Source organism: Gorilla gorilla, chromosome 5 (assembly GCF_029281585.2).
Source record: "Gorilla gorilla gorilla isolate KB3781 chromosome 5, NHGRI_mGorGor1-v2.1_pri, whole genome shotgun sequence".
Classification (NCBI taxonomy): Eukaryota; Metazoa; Chordata; class Mammalia; order Primates; family Hominidae; genus Gorilla; species Gorilla gorilla.
In genome coordinates, this window is record NC_073229.2 from 72,426,361 (window position 1) to 72,446,875 (window position 20,515).

At 36.5% G+C, this 20,515-nt stretch overlaps 1 long non-coding RNA gene across 1 annotated transcript in view; it reads right to left on the reverse strand.

Annotated features, from left to right (window-relative positions):
• Positions 1-484: 484 nt before the first annotated feature.
• The window catches only part of LOC134758668 (uncharacterized), a 179,332-nt gene continuing 159,301 nt past the window's right edge, over positions 485-20,515 (reverse strand). Inside the window, exon 4 of the long non-coding RNA XR_010134104.1 lies at positions 485-3,388. This is a non-coding gene — a long non-coding RNA (uncharacterized lncRNA). The remainder of the gene's footprint in view (positions 3,389-20,515) is intronic.

Consider the following 20,515-nt stretch of genomic DNA (forward strand, 5'->3'; position numbering starts at 1 on the left):
AAGAGAGTTCATTCAAGTACTCCCAGTCCAAAAGCCAATTAACATTGTTATCCTGATATTATTCACTGTTTAATGCAGCAGAACAGTTTTATATTTCTGAGTGAAGTTATGTTTTGTGAAATGAAAAAGATTCTTATCAGTTAAATCAAATGAGTTCCAAATTGCAAGCTGCTGATATTATGGCTTTCATAATATGTCTTCAATAACACAAGGAAATAGGAGAGGCAAATATTTCCATGTGAAAATTGCAGTAATGTTCAGCAACTTGCAATAATTAACTCTCTCAAAATCTGGTGCAGTGCCAGATAAATTATTTCAAAACCACACTTTCTTTTTTCATTTATTTTATTTAAACTTGCCATTTATCATGTTAATAAAGCATTTTCACTGAGGCGGTTCTTTAAAACACTAAAACAAAGATTATTAACTCAAATTGTCCAAATGATAGATTTTAAAACATGTCCTGAAAACAGACAAAAATAAATAAAAATAAAAGCACCTCTTCAAGATTTTAATAAGGAAGAAAAAGGAATGTTCTCAATATTTCTACAGCAATTCTACAAACTTAGAAATAGGACAAAACCAGCACATTATCTAGGTAATAAAATGTAGCATCTTTACATTCATGGCATGAAATAGTGACATGTACTGATATGCAAAACACATGTGTTTCAAGGTAAGTCAACTCTGATTAATGAAAATGTAACTGAACTTGAAATTCAAAGTTAAGGGCTCTATACCAAGCTATGCCACTTACTAGTTATATGACCTGACTGGATAAGCCATCTCTCTAAACTCTAGGTTTTTTTATTTTTAAAATGAGAATATAAAATAACTAATTCTTGTGGTGTTGGTAGTATAAATTTAGGCAATATATGTAAAATACACTTTATAAACATTCAACATTAAATCCTAATGCCTGTGTGTGATATTATGATTCATTTCCATCCGTGGTTCCTAGTTCGTAACTTTCATAATCATTGTCACAATCTTGGTTATAATGTTGGAGAAATTTAGGGCTCAGAAGCAAGCCTGAGGAAACAAAAGCTTTCTCTCTGAACTTCTGTCCTCCTTTTACCCACCCGAGATAGGACTGTAGTCCAATTATAGGTCATAAAACCCTCATTCTAGAGAGGGTCCTGCCCCCTACTCCAGAGGAAGGAATGCTGCACAGAGACATCAAGAAGAATCCAAATGGACAAGGCTTGCTGAGTTTAGACCACATCCTTTTTGTCCAATTACATTTTGACATAGTTGTCCATGCTTTAATCATTGACAACCAATGAATTCTCCATAAAAGGCCCAAAGGATGGAGTTCCAGGAGCTTCTGGAGAGCTGAACACATTGAGCATGACAGGAAGGTGAAAAACTCTTTCACATGCCAGGAAGTTGGTGCACCCCAACTCTACAGGGACAGAAGCTGCTGCACTTAGAAATCCTCCCAGACCTCACCCCATGTATCTCTTCATCTGGCTGTTTATTTGTATCTTGTAAAATACGCTTGATAGTAAGCCAGTAAATATGATTCCCTGAGTTCTGTGAGCTGCTCTAACAAATAAATCAATCTCAAAGATGGGATCATGGGAGCGCCAACTTGAAGCCAATTGGTCAGAAGTTCCAGAGGCCTGGAATTGCGACTTCAGGGAGGGAGAGGATGATCTTATGCTATTGAGTATTAACCTGTGGGATCTGACACTGTCTCTGGGTATATAGTATTGGTACTGAATAGGAGGACACCCAGCTGGTGTCCACTGCTTGTTGTATGGTTAAAAACCCCTCACTTTTGGTCAGAGAAGTCTTCTTCTGTGTTGATTATTATTGTGGTGGTGTGAGAGCAGAAGAAAAACCCATTTAAGAGAGTACTTCCCAAAGCACTGTGTATACAGTAAACTGTGGTCCAATGGGAAAATACAAATTCATATAGCCAATAACAGTGTATGAGAAGCTCTTTCTCCCAAAACTCTTGCCAACACAGTACATAGCCCAAAATCATCTTTTTATTTGATAGAAGTATGACATATTTTGTTTTAATTCATATTTCAATAATTTTGAGTGAAATTGGACAACTTTATACACCTTTAAAATATCTTTCTGTTATGAACTGCCTGCTCCTCACCTTTGCTGGATCGATGTATTTTTACATATTAATTTATAAGAGCTCTTTAAAAAATAAGGACATTAATATATTTAATATGTCTGACAAATATTTTAGCCATTTTTTTCTCTTCTCATTTGACATTATTATTGTCATGTAGTTATTTTATGTTTTATGGAGTCAAGCTTTCTTTATGACATCAAGCTTTCAACTATCACTTAGAAACAATTTCTCTTATTCTGTTTTTACAAAATATGTTCTACATTTCTGTCTAGTACTTTTATTGTTCCCCTTTTTAAACTTATATTATTGACAATATCAAGGATTGGCAAAGATTTTAAAAAACTGGTCTGCTCATATATTTCTGGTGGATTTATAAAATGGTACATCAACTTAGTAACACAGTCTGACAGTGCCTTATAAAGTGAAACACATACTTTCTAAGTGATCTAAAATTCCACTCCTGGTCATTTACCCAAGATAAATGAAAGCCTATGTTCACAAAAAGACTTATGCATGGATGTTCATAGCAGTTTTACTCATAATAGCCAAATCCTGGAAACAACCCAAATATCTATCAGCTAGAGAATGGGCTTTTTTGTGCTACCCAGAGAGGGGTCCATATGGCGATGTTCTAGATTCCTGTTGTAACTTAAAGGGAAACTTTTACAGCGTACAGAGCCCTTGATGTCCTGCAAATGGAGGAGGAGGATGTCCTTAAGTTCCTTGCAGCAGGAACCCACTTAGGTGGCACCAACCTTGACTTCCAAATGAAACAGTACATTTATAAAAAGAAATGTGACGGCGTCTATATCATAAATCTGAAGAGGACCTGGGAGAAGCTTCTGTTGGCAGCTTGTGCCATTGTTGCCATTGAAAACCCTGCTGATGTCCGTGTCATATCCTCCAGGAATACTGGCCAGAGGGCCATGCTGAAGTTTGCTGCTGCCACTGGAGCCACTCCAATTGCTGGCCGCTTCACTCCTGGAATCTTCACTAACTAGATCCAGGCAACCTTCCAGGAGCCACAGCATCTTTTCGTTACTGATTCCAGGCTGACCACTGCCTCTCACAGAGGCATCTTATGTTAACTTACATACCATTGCTTCATGTAATACAGATTCTCCGCTGTGCTATGTGGACATTGCCATCCCATGCAAGAAGGGAGCTCACTCAGTGGGTTTGATGTGGTGGATGCTGGCCTGGGAACTTCTGCACATGTGTGGCACCATTTCCTGTGAACACCTGTGTGGGGGATGCCTGATCTCTTCTTCTACAGAGATCCTGAAGAGACTGAAAAAGAAGAGCAGGCTGCTGCTGAAAAGGCTCTGACCAAGGAGGAATTTCAGGGTGAATGGACTTCTCCGTCTCCTGAGTTCACCGCTACTCAGCCTGAAGTTGCAGACTGGTATGAAGGCATGCAGGTGCCCTCTGTGCCTATTCAGCAGTTTCCTTCTGAAGCCTGGAGTGCTCAGCCCGCCACAGAAGACTGATGTGCGGCTCCCACCGCTCGGGCCACTGAATAGGTAGGAGCAACCACTGAATGGTCTTAAGCTGTACTTGCACCGGCTCTTAAGCAATATGGAAATAAACATTAATTTTTTTAAAAAAGAGAGAGAATGGATATGCAAACTGTGATACATTCACACAATGGAATTACTCAGCAGTATAAAGGAACAAAACACTGTTACATGCAAGAACATGGGTGAATCTCAAAAACATGAGAGAAAAAAGACACAAAGGAGTACCTCCTGTATAGTCCCATTTATATGAAATTCTGGGATGGGTAAAAACTTATATAAAGTGGTAAAAATCTGACTTCTGTTGACACCCAAGATAAAGGAAGCTCTCTACAGCCTTTCTCTCTCACCAATGGTCACCAAAAACTCTAGAGAGGATACAGAAAACAGCTACTTAAAGACTGAAGTAAGCCCAATGGGAAGGGAGTAAAATCTTGAAAACCAACTGGTATCATGGGGAATTTCCTGAATTCTTGTTTCCTCTTTTATCTTCTGGCTATGATGTGAGGGCAGGTGGGGTCCTAGAACTGTGCAACCAGCATACAGAGTAAAAATGGGAATAAATACCTCGCATCAAGCAAAAATAAACAGCATGGTAGACATCTAAATATAAAGTACAGTTAGCCCTTGAATAATACTGGTTTGAACTGTGCTGGTCCACTAATATGTGGATATTTTTTAATAAACATATTGAAATTTGTTTTCAAGATTTGCAATAATTTGAGATAACTCACAGACAAACCATGTAGCCCAGAAACAAAAAAAAAGTGGTGTAAAAGTTAGGTATGTTATCAGTGCGTAAAATATATGTAGGTACTAGCCTATTTTATTTACTATAAAATATACACAACTCCATGATAAAAAGTTAAAATGTATCAAAATTTACACAAACACAGACCATATATGGCACTATTTGCTGTTGAGAGAAATGTAAACATAAAAATGCAGTATTCAATTGTAACTGGATAAAATTACAGCACATACCATACTACTGTAATAATTTTATAGCTACCTCCTATTGCTATCGCAGTGAGCTCTAGTGTTGCGAGTTTCCACTTAAAATGCTGTGTGATGCTAGTCATCTCCACATGAGCAGTTTGTCTCTCCAATAAATTGTGTATCACACTAAAAAGTGATCTCTTGTGGTTCTTGTGTATTTTTCATGTTTACTGCAATACTGTAAACCTTGAATAACACCATGGAACCTATACAGAGTGTCACTAGTGATGCTAAAAGTGCTCCCAAGAAGCAGAGGAAAAGTTGTAATATTACAAGAAAAAGCTGAATTGCTTGATATGTACCACAGATTGAGGTCAACAGCTGCAGTTGTCCACCATTTCAAGGTAAGTGAATCCAGTGTAAAAACAATTGTTTAAAAAATTTTAAATATAAAAAAAGGAAGTTTGTGAAACCATCCCTGCAGCTACACCAGCAGGTATGAAAACATAGCACTTTTTGTGAAATACATTTTATCTCGTATTGAAAATATAGCTTTTATGTGGGTGCAGGATTGTTATAAGGCATACCTATAGACTCTAATATGATTTGAGAGAAAGTAAAGTCATTATATGACTACTTAAAGCAAAAGGAAGGTGAAGGATCTAAAGCTGTAGAATTGAATGCCAGTGAAGGGTGGTTTGATAATTTTAGAAAGAGGTTTGGCTTTTAAAATGTCAAAATAAAAGGAGAAGAAGCTACTAATGACCAAGAGGCTCCCTGGAAACCAGGGAGTTTCCAGATGCCATTAAGAAAATCATTGAGGACCAGGGAGTTTCCAGATGCCATTAAGAAAATCATTGAGGAGAAAGGATATCTGCCTGAGCAGGTTTTCAATGCAGATGAAAGATAATGCTCTATTCTATGGGGAAAAAATACCACAAAGGACATTTATTAGTAAGGAAGAGGAGTGATCACCAGGACTTCAGGCAGGAAAGGACAGGCTAACTCCGCTGTTTTCTGGAAATGTAGTCAGGTTCATGATCAGGATTGTCCTTATCTACAAAGCTGCTAACCCCCAAGCCTTGAAGGAAGAAAATAAACACTAGGCAACAGGAACACTTCTTCTGGATGGGATACATCGATGCTTTGTCCCTGAAGTCAGGAAGTGCCTTGCCAGTAGGTGACTGCCTTTTAAGTTCTTATTTGGCAAAAATACCAATAAATTGATAATGAGCAATGCCCCCGGACACCCAGAGTGTCATGAGTTCAACAGCAAAGACATCAACTGTTCTGCTTGCCCCCAAACACGACGTTATCTAATTCAGCCTCTAGATCAGGAGGTCATAAGGACCTTTAAGGCTCATTACACACAGTATTTTATGGAAATGATTGTCAATGCTATGGAACAGAATCCTGACAGAATATCATAAAAATTGTGAAGAATTACACCAGTCAAGATGCCATCATCTTTATGGAAAAAGCTGTAAAAGCCCGTTAAGCCCAAAACAATAAATTCCTCCTGGAGAAAACTGTATCCAGATGTTGTACATTACTTAACAGGACACACAACAGAGCCAATCAAAGAAATCATGTAAGAGAGTGTGGATGTGGGAAAAATGATGGTGGGTGGAGAGGCGACAAAGGGTTGTCATATATGAATCTTGGAGCTAATAGATAACCATACCAGAGGAATTAACAGAAGATGATTTGGTGAAGATGAGCACTTCGGAACCAGTGCCAGAGGATGAGGAAGAAGACATAGAAGAAGCAGTGCCAGAAAACAAATTGATATCAGATAATCTGGAAGATGGGTTTGATTTACTCAGCACTGCTTTTTATTTCTTATATGATATTGAATACTGCATAATATTTTTAGAGAAATTTTGGAAAAGCAAAAAAGTCAATTAGAAATTATAGTGTAGTTCCATAAAATTATACTGAGTATGCCTGCCTCTCTTGCCTCCCCTTCTACCTCCCCCAGTTCTTTGGCCTCTGCCACCCATGATACAGCAAGACCAACTCCTCCTCTTCCTTATCCTCCTCCTCAAACTCCTCCTCAACCTACTCAACATGAAGATGTTGAGGACAAAGACCTTTATGATGATCCACTTCCACTTAATGAATAGTATATTTTCTCTTTCTTATGATATTCTTAATGGCATTATCTTTTCTCTAGCTCACTTTATTATAAGAATACAAAATATATAATATAGCATACAAAATATGTGCTAATCAACTGTTTATGTTATCATTAAGGCTTCTGGTCAACTGAAGGCTATTGACAGTTAAGGTTTGGGGAAATCAATTGTTATACACAGATTTTTGATGTATGGGGGTTGGTGTCCATAAACCCCACATTGTTCAACTATACAAATTTTAAAAATACATCTCAAGGTATAATCTTTATGACCTTGGGCAAGACAAAAATTTGAGCTCTAATGAGCAAACTCATTCAAAATCAATGCAATGATTCATAAATAAAATGAATAAATTGGATTTCATCACAATTAAAAAACTCTGCTCTTTGAAGAGTTTTAAGAACTTTTAAAATACATTAATTTTTAAGCCACATTGGAAGAAAATATTTCTGAATAAAGCAGCTAGTTAAGGACATGTGTTGAGAATATGTAAGTGACTCCCAAAATTAATAATAAGAAAACTTAAAACCCAATTGAAAACTGGGAACAGTTTGAGCAGACATTTTACCAAAGAAAATGCATGAATGGCTAATAAGCACATGAAAAGGAGTTTAACAGCATTTGTCATTAAGGAAATGCAGCTCAAAAACACAATGAGATATCACTACATACCTCTTACAATGGAAATAAAAACATCAAACAATACCAAATTCTAGTGATGATGCACAGCTACTGGTGCTCTCATACATTGCTGGTGGGAATGCAAGATACTACAGTCGCTTTTGAAAACAGTTTTACAGTCTTATAAATTAAATACATCCTTACTACATGACTCAGCAATCCTACTCCCAGATATTGGTCCAAGAGCAAAAAAAAAAAATATTCACACCAGGAAAACTATATGTAAATGTTTATAGTAGCTTTGTAGCATAATCATAACAAACTTCAAACAGCCCAAAGGTTCTTTTGCTGCCAGATTGATAAACAGATGATGGTACATTCATTCATACAATAGAATACTATTCAGCCACACAAAAGAATACATTATTTATAACTCACAACAGGAATGAATCTCAAGTACATTACTTTCAATCAAAGAGTCTGGACTCATAAGGTTACATACTGTGTGATTCTATCTACATCACTTTCTGCAACAGCCAAAACTATAGCAATAAAGAAGAGATCACTGGTTATCAGGAGTTAGCAATGGGGAAAGTGGCTACAAAGGGCAACCTGAAGGAATTGGTAGGATAATAAGATTTGTTGATTGTGATGTTGGGTGAATATGGGCTTACATGACTCTGCATTAATCAAAGCTCATTGAACAATACACCACAAAGTAATTATTTTGGTATAGATTAATAAGCTAGTTATCCAAGTTAATTTCTTCCCCTATGACGATCAAATCTCAAAAAGAACAAATGGTCTGGGCATGGTGGCTCATGCCTGTAATCCCAAGACTTTGAAAGGCAGAGACAGGTGGATCACTTGAGATCAGGAGTTCGAGACTAGCCTGGCCAACAAGGCGAAAGCCTGTTCCTACTAAAAATACAAAAAAGCCAGGCATGGTGGCACACTCCTGTAATCCCAGCTACTTGGGAGGCTGAAGCGGGAGAATCAATTGAGCCCAGGAGGCAGAGGTTGAAGTGAGCTGAGATCGTGCAACTGCCCTCCAGTCTGGGCAACAGAGTGAGACCCTGTCTCAAAAAAAAATCATAAATGAAATAATTATATGTAAATTCTTCAAACGTAAATTTAGAAAAAAAGTTAATTATTTTACATACTGTGCACTACAGCTTTAAGCAATGCTTGTATTTGTTTTTAATGAGATGAGGTCTCACTCTGCCACCTAGGCTGATAACAGCTCACTATAACCTTGAACTCTGGGGATCAAGCAATCCTCTCCCCCTAGCCTCCCAAAGTTCTGGGATTACAAGTGTGAGCCACTGTGTCCACGTATAGAATGCATTTTTTACCTATATATGTCTTTTTATGTTTTCGATTTTGGAATAAAATGTTTTTCAAACGTCTCATTGACTGAGCTAAGGGATGCTCAGATAGCTGGTAGAACATTTCTGGATTTCTGGGGTGTGTCTGTGAGGGTGTTTCTGGAAGAGCCTAGCATTTGAATCAGTAGACTGTCAAAAAGATCACTCTCACTTTACTGGCATCATTCAATCTCTTGAGGTTCCAAATAGAACAAAAAGGAGTAGGAAGGGCAAATTTGCTCTACTTTTTTGAGCTGGGACATTCATCTTCTCCTACCCTTTGATATTGGAGCTCCTTATTCTCAGGCCTTCGGACTCCAGTAGTGCATCCCTCCCACTCTTGTTCTCAGACCTTCTCCCTTGGACCTAGAGTTACACCAATAGGATATGAATCTATTTATAACACACACACACACACACACACACACACACACACACATAACCTGAATTATGTGTGTATATATATATTTTCTATTGGTTCAATTTCTCTGGAGAACCCTAATTAATATAAATTAGTCTCAGGGCTCAAAGAAAATAAATCATTATGAAATAGAGAAATGAATAGTAAGATGTAAAATTGTACATATGTGTATGAATCACATATATTATTTAGAAGTTCTTGTTAACTTTATAGATTGGTGTATTAAGAGCAGGGGGAATAGTCACTGAAGAACATAAGATCGTTATAGCTTGTATATTTCTCTCCACCCAAATCTCATGTTGAATTCTAATCCCATTGTTGAAGGTGGGGCCTAGTGGGAAATGATTGAATTATGAGGGTGGATTTCTCATGAATGGTTTAGCACCATCTCCTTTGTGCTCTTCTCATGATAGTGAGTGAATTCTTGTGAGATCTGGTAATTTCAAAGTGTACAGTGCGCCCCCTTTGCTCCCACTCTGCCTTGTGAGACACCTGTGCTCCCTTCGCTTTCCACCATAACTGGAAGCTTCCTCAGGCCTCCGCAGAAGCAGATGCCATTATGCTTCCTGTACAGCCTGCAGAACCATGAGCCAATTAAACCTCTTTTCTTATAAATTACCTAGTCTCGGGTATTTCCTTACAGCAATGCAAGAACAGCCTAATACATATACTGAGTTTTAGAATATATATTATGTATATAAATATGTACCATTTACTTCTTGGGCAATACTTCTTGACATTAAGAAAGTATCTTGGTTATGAATCAGAAGGGCCTGATATGACATCAGGAAGACTGACAATAAAGTCTACCTTGAGAACAGGGCATTACCATTTCTTAGATGTTCAGGGCTATCCAAAGCAAAATAGTAGGATAATTTCTATGTTTTGTGTAGTCCTTGGCATATTACTACATTGTAGAAATATGAAAATGTTTTGTAGTAATCTAGTTTATCCATCCCAAGTGGATTATTTTAAATTTCTCTGTTTATAAAAGGATCATAAACTGACTTTATTTGCAAACATTTGTGGAAAAATAAAGCCAGATCTTCTCTTGTGTTGGAGAAAACTCCTGATTGTCATTGAAAAGGTGACCCTACTTAATACACAGTGTTCCGTTCAGCTCAAACAGGCTCTCAGAAAGGTAACTTTGGGTCAGGAATTTAAAAAAATGTCACATCATTATATTAGTGCTCTTCTTTTTAGAAGAACTTACTGGCATGTCTTCTCATTGTTTGCTGTGGGTGAGGTTTAATATTTAGAATTTCAAGATATAACTATGCTATATCATATATATATATATATATAGCATCATACACTTTATATATACACACACATATATATATAGCATCATACACTTTACAAAATATAAAGATTAGTTTTTCAACACCCAAATCCCATGTAAAATACATACTGCACTGAACACTCAAGGAATTAATTGTTGGGTAATTAAATTGTCAGTTCCTTTATTTTCCATCCAGGACTCTTTCTCCCCATTTAGTTTGCAATTTCTGATATATTATGAACTAGGAAATTAGAAAGCAAAGCTTAATAAAATTTTTGATAAAATAAGAATAGACAGTCTCTGAACGCTGATCTAAATGAACTATTCTATAAGTGAAACACACATGTATTTAAGACATCTATTATCTGCGCAGAGGAATTTCAGCACTATTTTCAGATTCCCTGGATAGGTTCTGGCATGGTGTGCCAGATAGGTTCTGGCACAAAGATGTGGTTTTACCCTGCTAGAGGACAAACACAATTTGTGCTTGTATATTTGATTGTAACTATTGTTTAGCATTTTATTGCCCTGAAAGTCATTTTTTCCAGCATATAAAAAAATTAATTTTGTGGTAATAGCTATACTTCATTTTGTACCTGATTCTATACTGTTCAGCTACAATTTAAGGGGTGACTACTATGCCTAATCCTATTCTAACACTCACAGTAATTCTGCAAAATAAAAATATTTTCCTGCCTTAGTACATAAGAAAACTGAAGTTAAAATTATTGAGTAATTTTTCAAACAGGATACAACTAGGAAGTGGCATTGTTGAGATTCATGCCCTCTGTCCAATCCAAAATTCACAGATTTCTTAGCATTTAGCCCCGTGCTGTCTGACTGTTTCTTCTGTATTTGGAGAGAATGCTGTGGTCTTTAATCAGCCTCCTTTTTGTCAGCATCTACTAACTGAGCAACATTTCTAGGGAAATCTTTAGAGAGCCTATTCTCATTTTCCCTTCAAAGGAGAAAGAAGGGAGGATAGAACATCCCCAGTGCTGGCCAAGGTTGCAGTCTGCATTCTGTGCTACCAGACCTGGAGTTGCACATTCTTGCTGAGACAACCTAGGAAGCTCAGAATAAGAGTGACAGACAAGTTGGTTGGATCACAAGGTTCAAATACCACTGATGCAAAGTACTATTACTAGATTAGGCAACATAAACCATGAATCTAGTGGGTAGCTCAGGATCAAGAAAATGAAACCAATAAAGAGGTTAGGTGAGGGCAGATACGGTCAACACTGAGTAGGAGTGGGATTCGGGGTATTATTAGCGCAATCACAGGCATTTGCAACTGGCAGTAAGATCCTAGAGGGAAGAGATTATGTCTCATTTTTTCATAGACTCCTCAGCACCCAAGAGAGTGTCTTTTTTGTTAATTGCTGTACTTAAGGGTAATCATGGAATTGGGCTGGACTGCAAACATGCAGCAAAGGTCTACTCGTCTTAAAATAGATAAGAACTAGAATTCCTGGGCAGGGGTGGAGTGGGATGAGAACACACGGCTAAGACATTTCCTTCCATTTTTAGGCTGTCACCCTCGGAAAACCTGGCAAGGACTCTGTCACAGTGACACTCGCAGTAACTTACATATCAACTCTTGGTAGCCCTGATCAGACATTTTAAATCCTCCCCGTTTCGTCATAGCTAGTTTCTCAATGAATATTGATTTTTTTTGTTTGCTTTTGTTTAGTTTTACTTGTTCTTGATGGACAAATACAGTAATTAGATGTCTAGAGGCTCTGCAAAGGTTTGCCTGTGCATGCAGTAGAAAGAACAAGTGGAGAGCTTTTTTCTCACTGCAGTGCTGGTGCCTTTGGCTATCATTTTTATTTCTGCTAAGACTACCATAATTCTTTTTTATTTTCTCATCTTAGCCCTGGACTCTCAGGCCTTTTATGATATATGTAACTCAATGGGATAGTACGAAACAAATGCATCAGCATGAAGTCACTCAGCTTTGGTTCTAGTATTCTATTCTACCTGGAGTAATTTACTGAAGTGTAGAATTATTAACAAATTTGTGAAAGCTAACAAATACAATTCCCCAGATTCAGAGTCAAACACTTCTTCACCGTAAACCAATTCTTCACGTGGGTCCTGGGCCAGTGTGCTTTTGCAAGATGTTCAAGGTATAAGATGTCATTTCTGATAGCACATGTTGATAGTTAGCAATGGTCAAAAATAATTGTCTCCCTCAAAGCACAACTATTGTAATGTACATGCACCTTTTTCTGTCAAGTATAAATTTGAAAACAAAATTACATTGCTTTGCAAGCGTTGAAGCTCTTTACGTTGCACTTTAAATAAATGATTTTTTATGAGGAGAAACTGGATGTTTTCTTATTGTACTGAATGAGTTACCAGGGTGTTCCCTTGTCACTTATTATATCCCCTATACAGTGATGATATGAATCATCATCATTATAATTTTATTTTAGTTTTTATAGGTTTTAAAATTAATTTCCCTTCATTTGTATCTTTTTCTTTTAAAAATATAATTAGTTTTCTACATGAATTTGTTCATATCTTAAAATGCTAAGAATGCCTATAAATAAAGCAAAGTAAACTTTCTCTAGTCTGCCATACTAACCTGAAGACTTCATCTAAATTTACAAAGAAGAATGCTGTTTCCTTCCAAAATCAATCCCATCATTAGGGTGAAGAAAGAAAACCTGGAAAGGTTTTTCTACAATTGTATCATTAGTACCACGTGGAACTAAAATAGTTGTGAGAAAGCTGCTTCTCTCTGCTAGAGGAGGAAACAGATGTGAGATTTAAGAGGACAAAGGAAAAAGAGGTAGGTGCTCTGTGCATTAGGTGTGATTGCTTCTGTATTAGATCTCTAACGCTTCATAACAAATTACTACAAACTCAGTGGCTTATAAAAATCCTAATATATTATCTCATTGTTTCCCTGAGTCAAGAGTTTGGTGTTTTAGCTAGGTCCTCTGTTCAGTGTCTCTCAAGACAAAGTAAAGATGATGGCTGTCTTCATCTGCATTGGGAGACTTGACTAAGGAAAGATCCACTTCAAAGATTTCCCAAGTTGTTGGCAGAATTTGTTTCCTGTAGATGTATGACTGAGGTCCTGTTATCTTGCTGACTTGCTGCCAGGGATTAGGATTACTCTCACCACCCACAGACCTCTATCAGGTCCTTGCCATGTGGCTCTCTAACATGGCAGATTGGCTCCTTTGAGGCAAGCGGGAGAGTTTCTCTCATCCTTTGAATCACTTCTTTCAGCAATGCCCCTGCTCTCTTTTAAAGGATCACTTGATTAGATTAGGCCCACCTAGGATAATCTCCCTTTTAATGAACTCAAAGTTAACCGATTTAGGACCTTAATTATATCCAAAAAATCTCTTAGCCTTTGTCATAAAGTGTGACCTAATCGTGGGAATGAAATTCATTGTATTCAGAGTCCTGTCCTCACTCAGAGAGGGGATGATACAGAGAATGGACATCAGGGGGCAGGAATCATGGATGTCATCTCAGATTCAGCCCACCACAGCCTCTTTAATTTAATGCTTGTTCTAAAAAGAGCAGTATGCATTCTGCTGATTGCTATCCTTGAAGCACATAAGATTTTTTTTCCTAGAAATCAGGGCTGCTACTTCAAAGTTGAAGTAAATGTGTGAGATAAAGGACAAATGAGAAATAGCACTGTGGAAACAAATTATCATTTTACTTCCAGTTGTATGGTGACCCTGGCTAACCCTCTAACTCCCCCAAAAAATAATACCTAAAAATGCACAGCATTTAAAAATATCTCTAATGCATCAATGAGCTATCAATTTAATAAGAAATACTAAAAGGCTTAAAGCTAAATGAAAACACACCCCCATGATGGTAAGCTAGGCATTGACAATGGTGTTTATTTGCAGATTGTTGAACCCAGAGACTGAATGTACTTGAAAGCAAGGAGACAATGAATGCCCAGGAGCTTCAAAATGGAAAGTCAAATAGAAAACCCTTCACATAAAGCTAGAATCCCGCCATGTAAGATGCTATTTATTTTCTTTTGTTGGAATTCTTCAGAGAAACAGAACCAACAGGATAAGAGCAGAAAGAGAACTAGAGAGGGGGAGAGTTATCTTAAGGAATTGGCTCATGTGATTGTAGAAGTCTGACAAGTCCAAAATCTGCAGGGTAGACTGGAAGGCTGGAGACCCAGGTAAGAACAGCAATGTGAGTTCAAAGACAGTCTACCGGCAGAATTTCTTCCTACTTAGAAGAGGTTAGTCTTCATTAACACCTTCTACTGCTGTGAGGCCCACCCACATTATGAAATGTAATTTGCTTTATTAAAACTTAACTGATTTAAATGCTAATTTCATCTAAAAATACCTTCCCAGAAAAATCTAGAATAATGTTTGACAAAATATCCAATTGCTGTGACCTAGCCAAATTGACACGCAAAAAGTTAACCATCATGTCCCTTCAGGTTTGTGGGAACTAGAATTAAACATGCCAACTTAAGGGAGACAAAAAAAAATTGTCTCAAATTCTGTCACAGAATAGAAAAAAGACAAAACATTTGAGTATAAGATAATTCATAGGCAGGTTTGTAGTCTGTATTAGTCCGTTCTCACATTGCAATAAAGAACTACCTGAGACTGGGTCATTTATAAAGAAAAGAGGTTTAATTGGCTCCTGGTTCTGTAGGAGGTACAGGAAGCATGGCTGGGGAGGTCTCGGTAAACTTACATTTATGCCTGAAGGTGAAGAAAAAGAAGCCATATCTTACCTGGCCAGAGCAGCAGGAAGAGAGAATGAAGGGGAAGGTGCTACACACTTTTAAACAACCAGATCTTATGAGAACTCACTCATTGTGATGAGAACAGCAAAGGAGAAGTCTGCTGCCATGATCCAATCACCTCCCACCAGGCCCCTCCACTACACTGGGGATCACAATTCAACATGAGATTTGGGTGTGGACACAAATCCAAAACATATCTTAGTCCAACCAAATTTACCCCAGCTTGGTGTACTGAAAATAACTCAAAAGTTTAAAGCAACCCCAGGTACCTGATAGAAACGAATACAAATCATCCCCCTACTCTTCAAAGTAAGAAGAGTACCTTCACATAGGCCTCAAAGTATATTACATAATATTCCCCAAAATATGAGTTCACCATCACAAATCACACACACACATGCATGTACCAAGAAGGCATCATGAAGAAGAGTGAGCAGAAAAAAAAGAAAAAAAAAACAAAGTAAAATAAGAGTTTCTGGCCATCACTGTAAGAGGAGTAACTGAAATAAAACAGGTACAGTTTAGAAAGAAGAATCACAGCTTTCATTATTTTGGGTTATATGATTGTCTATATAAAGTACCCCAAAGAGTCCACAGATAAATTTTCAGCACCTATAGAAGAATATAACAAGTTTGCTGGACACATTATCACTGCAGAAAATTCATTGAATTCCAACTGAATTTCCTGTCAACAAAAAGGTAGAAAATATAATCATAAAAATGCGTTACTTACATTACCATAAAAATATACATATCTAGGAGTAAATCTAAAAAGATGTATAAGATCTTCATGAAAAAATATAATACTATAACAAAATATATTAAAGTCTAATAGCAAGATATAACAAGTTCATACATTCAAAAATTAATGCTGAAAGATTTCAATTCTTATCGATTCAATGAAATTACAGTAAAAATTCTAACATTCTTAGAGTTACTTTAATAAGATAGTAATTAAGACTGTGGAGTAAATGTGCAGAGATTTAAGTTATAAATGAAAACAGACTGGAGAGTCTCAAAACAGTGCCCCAAAATATACAGAAACTTGACTTATGACAGAACTATACTGTAGATCAGTGATGGAAATATTTATATGAAATTAAAAAATAAATTGATCTCTAGCTACTTACCCCCAAACAAATTCATGAGTGATTAAAATCTAATGTAAAAGATGAAACCATAAAGCTTTCTCAGCAGGCATATAGGAAAATAATTTTGCTATAGGAGACATATCTTACAAAAGATATAAATATATAAACCATAAGAATACTTAAGAATCTTCTGCTCTTCAAGACTCCAGAAAGAGAATGAGAAGTCTACCAACCTATGGGAAGAAGATGACTGCAATGCAAATAATTTACAGAGGACTATTATCCAGGATAAACAAAGAACTCACATAACTCTACAAGAAAAAGACAAGCAATAAAGGTGAGCAAAATATTTGGATTGACATTTAACAGAAGCACCTGAGTGATCAATAAACATGTAAGATGATATTTAAAATTGCTGGTAACCAGGGAACTACAAATTTAAAAAGCACACCTCCAAGATTTATAAAAATTTAAAACCATCCAAGTGCTGGCAGGGATTTGGAACAAGTACATTTGAACTTTGCTGCTTGGAGTGGAGTGTAAATTGGAAAACAATTAGGCATTGTCATTTAAAGATTATGTTCATGTCGTTTAACCCAGAATTTCTATTTCTAATACATACTGTAGCACAATGCTTCCCAGGCTTTCAAATTATGACACATGTAAACAATGAGAGTATGCAAATAATGTATACTGGTGTAAACTTTAGGGATTATGAGAGCATTCATAATGAGGCACAGATTTTAAAAGGCTGTTAGGTTCTCTTTGGATTATACAATTAATATTTTTAAAGTAAATTTTTAAATATATGGAATTCAATATTAAATTTATCTGAAAGTTCTAAATATGATTTAAAATATTTGAGAATGTTCAACTTTTTCATGATTATAACTTTATCAGACTTATACTTGAATTTACCATATGCAATCTTTTATCGTGACTCCTGCATAATGAACACTATACACACTCAAAAACCAGCATCAGCAATAATCCACTCAAATAGGTGGTAAAAAGTTTAAAATTAATTTTTTCAAAATCAATAAACATGCACAACAGTTCTAACTATATTTAGAGTATAAAACAGATCTTCCTTTTCTTTCAAGGTAAGTTGCAAATAATGCAAAAATATGAACATATTTTGAATTCAATTGGCCTTTTTCATGTCAACAATTTCAAAATCATGCAGAGGTATGAATATGTATAAAGCCAATTGTAGCAAGCCTTTTTCTTAATAGAAGTGCACATTTGTCTTAATTAAACAGAATTATCTGTTATATTTGAAGGCAGGAATTCAGGAATAACATCTGGTGGCCCCAAAACCCAAGTCTTGACCAGTCTCACCTCTGCTTTTTGGCTGTGTTTTTTAGGCTGTGCTTTTTGGCCATCTAGAACACAAGCTCTCAGCAGTTCCTAGGGCCCCTTATCCACCATGGGCAATGGTTCACTTTGAAGCCAACGTTTAAAATAGACGTCCATGTGACAAGCATTTTAGCATCTAAGGACACTTAGTGTGCTCACAACTGAAGGAGAACATGGAGTACCGTATCTGACTCCATTTTGCTCTGGTAATCCTCTGAGAAGAGTGTAATGAAGCAGCCAGTGTTTGGAGCAACTTGTCCAGGGATTCTAGCTAACCCAGGCCTCACTAGATAATCTCAGGATGGAGACCACTATTTTGTAGCACAATCTGTAACTTAACATGGCACAACTCTTGAAAAGCTCTATTATAGAAAAACTCTTTCACATGTCATCAAGCATGTGTGCCAAAATGTTCATTGAAGTACTACTAGTAAAAGCAAAAATTATAGGAAACAAACCAAATGTCAAACAAAGTAAAAAATATGAGACAATGGAATAGTTTACTCCATTGAAAATGAACATATTCTAACCACATGCAATAGCATAAGCCAAGAGTATAATGCAGAGCAAAGAAGCAAGTTAAAAATATAGACAAATTAAGCAATATATTATAGACATTTACTTGGATTTTATAATACAATATACATAGTTCATGTTATAAGTAAGAATAAATTTTAAAATAAAAAAACACAAAAATTTATGATCGTGATTCATTCGAGAATGGAATGGGAAAGAATCAGAAAGTGACACAAGAGGGACTTCAAAGTTAACCATAACGTTCTTCTGTCCCCACAAAATGGAGGGTGGCTACTCAAGTGATCATTGTGTTCTTTATGTCTTACTCTTTATGTCTTTATGTCTTACTATGTCTATTGTGCTTTAAGTCTTACTGTATTTTATGTTATTTTATTCATAATCTAATAAAAACAAACAATGATAAGACATATCCCGGATATTTTTAAATCTAAGTGGTCCCTAATATGAAAGCAATTATGTAAGTAAATGCAGCCATTACACTTGAAATCTCCACTATTTATTATAACTGGAATACAGAACTGTACAGAATGTTGTTTTGTTCTTCTCAAGAAGGTAATATCTCTAATTCTTATTAAGAAAATGGTATTTTTTAATTTTTGTATAAAAGTATCTTCTCTATTATTGTATCCTAATGCTTGGATGTCCACACTCACATTGCTAATTAAGACTGGATCTCTCACACTGGAGTAAATGTACCCCCAAGATATAAAAAAAATAGGCCAGGGAGCACTCAAATCCATAGGCCCAACATTTATCTATTTCTTCATTAACTTTATGATTGACTAATATTGGCTCATCATGAGGCCAAAAGAGGTGACCAAATCTAACAAGATCTCAGCCTTAGGAGAGCTCATATTCCAAAGGAGGGAGAAAGCATAAACAAACATGCTGCATAGGAGTGAGCTCCTATCTACACAGTAGACCCTGTAAAACAAAAAGGGCTTCACTCTTAAAATCTTGAAAGTCTACATAAGAGTTGTGTAGCCCCCAGATGAGGAATCAGATAGCTAGAAGGAAATTACAGACCACCAGGAACTCTTGGTGAAAAAAGTGTAGCTCAAAAGCAGTTGGACACTCAGGTTTGTACTGCATGTGGATGTGAGATCCAATTTTATAATACTTACGAAATGTGGGAACCCTAAGACAAGAAATTCATATAGGAATATATGAAATCAATGAAGCTCTAGGAACTCTGGCATGCAGAGCTGAAAGGGAGATTGCCCTGTGGCTATGTTTCCTAGCACAGAGTGTGTGGGATTCTCATGAAAAGTATGATAAACTTACAAGGATTACAAAAGATTCAAGGAATAAAGCTTTATAAAGAGGAGCTGTAATATGGTAACAAACAGAATTTGAACACAAGGAAATAGAAAATGAGCTTAATAGGTAAGTTTAAAATGCTCAAAGAAATTTAAAAAGAGGATTTTTAAAAAATAAAAAGGAAAAACATAACAAAAATAGCTAGATTTTTTAGAGTTGTATGACATGAGTTTATCAGAAAGACTTGTTTGAGGCATTGTTAAAAACTAAAAGAAAATGTTGATGGTAAAGTAAATAATCACATAATTTAACTTTCTTTATTATAAAGTTCCTTTGGAAAGAATTTTGCTAAAATGGTAAAGGAAATCCAGAGAATCTTCTAGGCTGCTGAGGAAATCAAATGATTCTACCTCACCACAAAGTAAGGCATTTACTAACATTTTCACCAATATCACCTTAAAAAATTGCAACACATTTTTTCTTTTGATATTTAGAGAATCCGTCTTCTGTGGGTCGTGAGTTATAAAGCAACTAAGCTACCACTGGTACTTGCATGTTGGTCTGAGTGTGTGTTCTTTTAATATTGTGACACCAATACAAATCTCCAGAATGCTAAATGTCAACTGCATTGTTACTCTTTTCAATTTATTATGCTTCTATGAAGCTGTTATTAATTATTGCTACCATATTTTAGTATGGCTTGACTATCAGGAAATGAGATAAATACTTTACATTAATCACTTTATTTAAATCTCCTACAGTGCAAAACGCAAGTATCATTCTCATTTCACAGATGAGACAGACACTGAGAAGTTAGTAACTTGCCCAGACAGCTGGAAAGAGGTAGGGTCAGATTCAAACCTGTAAATTTTATGTCCTGCATCCTCACACTATAAAGCAAGAGGATCTCGATCTCTCTCTCCCCCTCCCTCCCTCCCTGTCTGTCTGTCTGTCTGTCTGTCTGTCTTTTAAATTGAGACAGGGACTTGCTCTGTCACCCAGGGTGGAGTACAGTGGTGCAAGGCTCACTGCAGCCTCAAATTCCAGGGCTCAAGCAATCCTACCATTTCTGCCTGTCAAGTGGCTGGGACCAAAGGAGCAGGCTACCATGCCCACATAATTT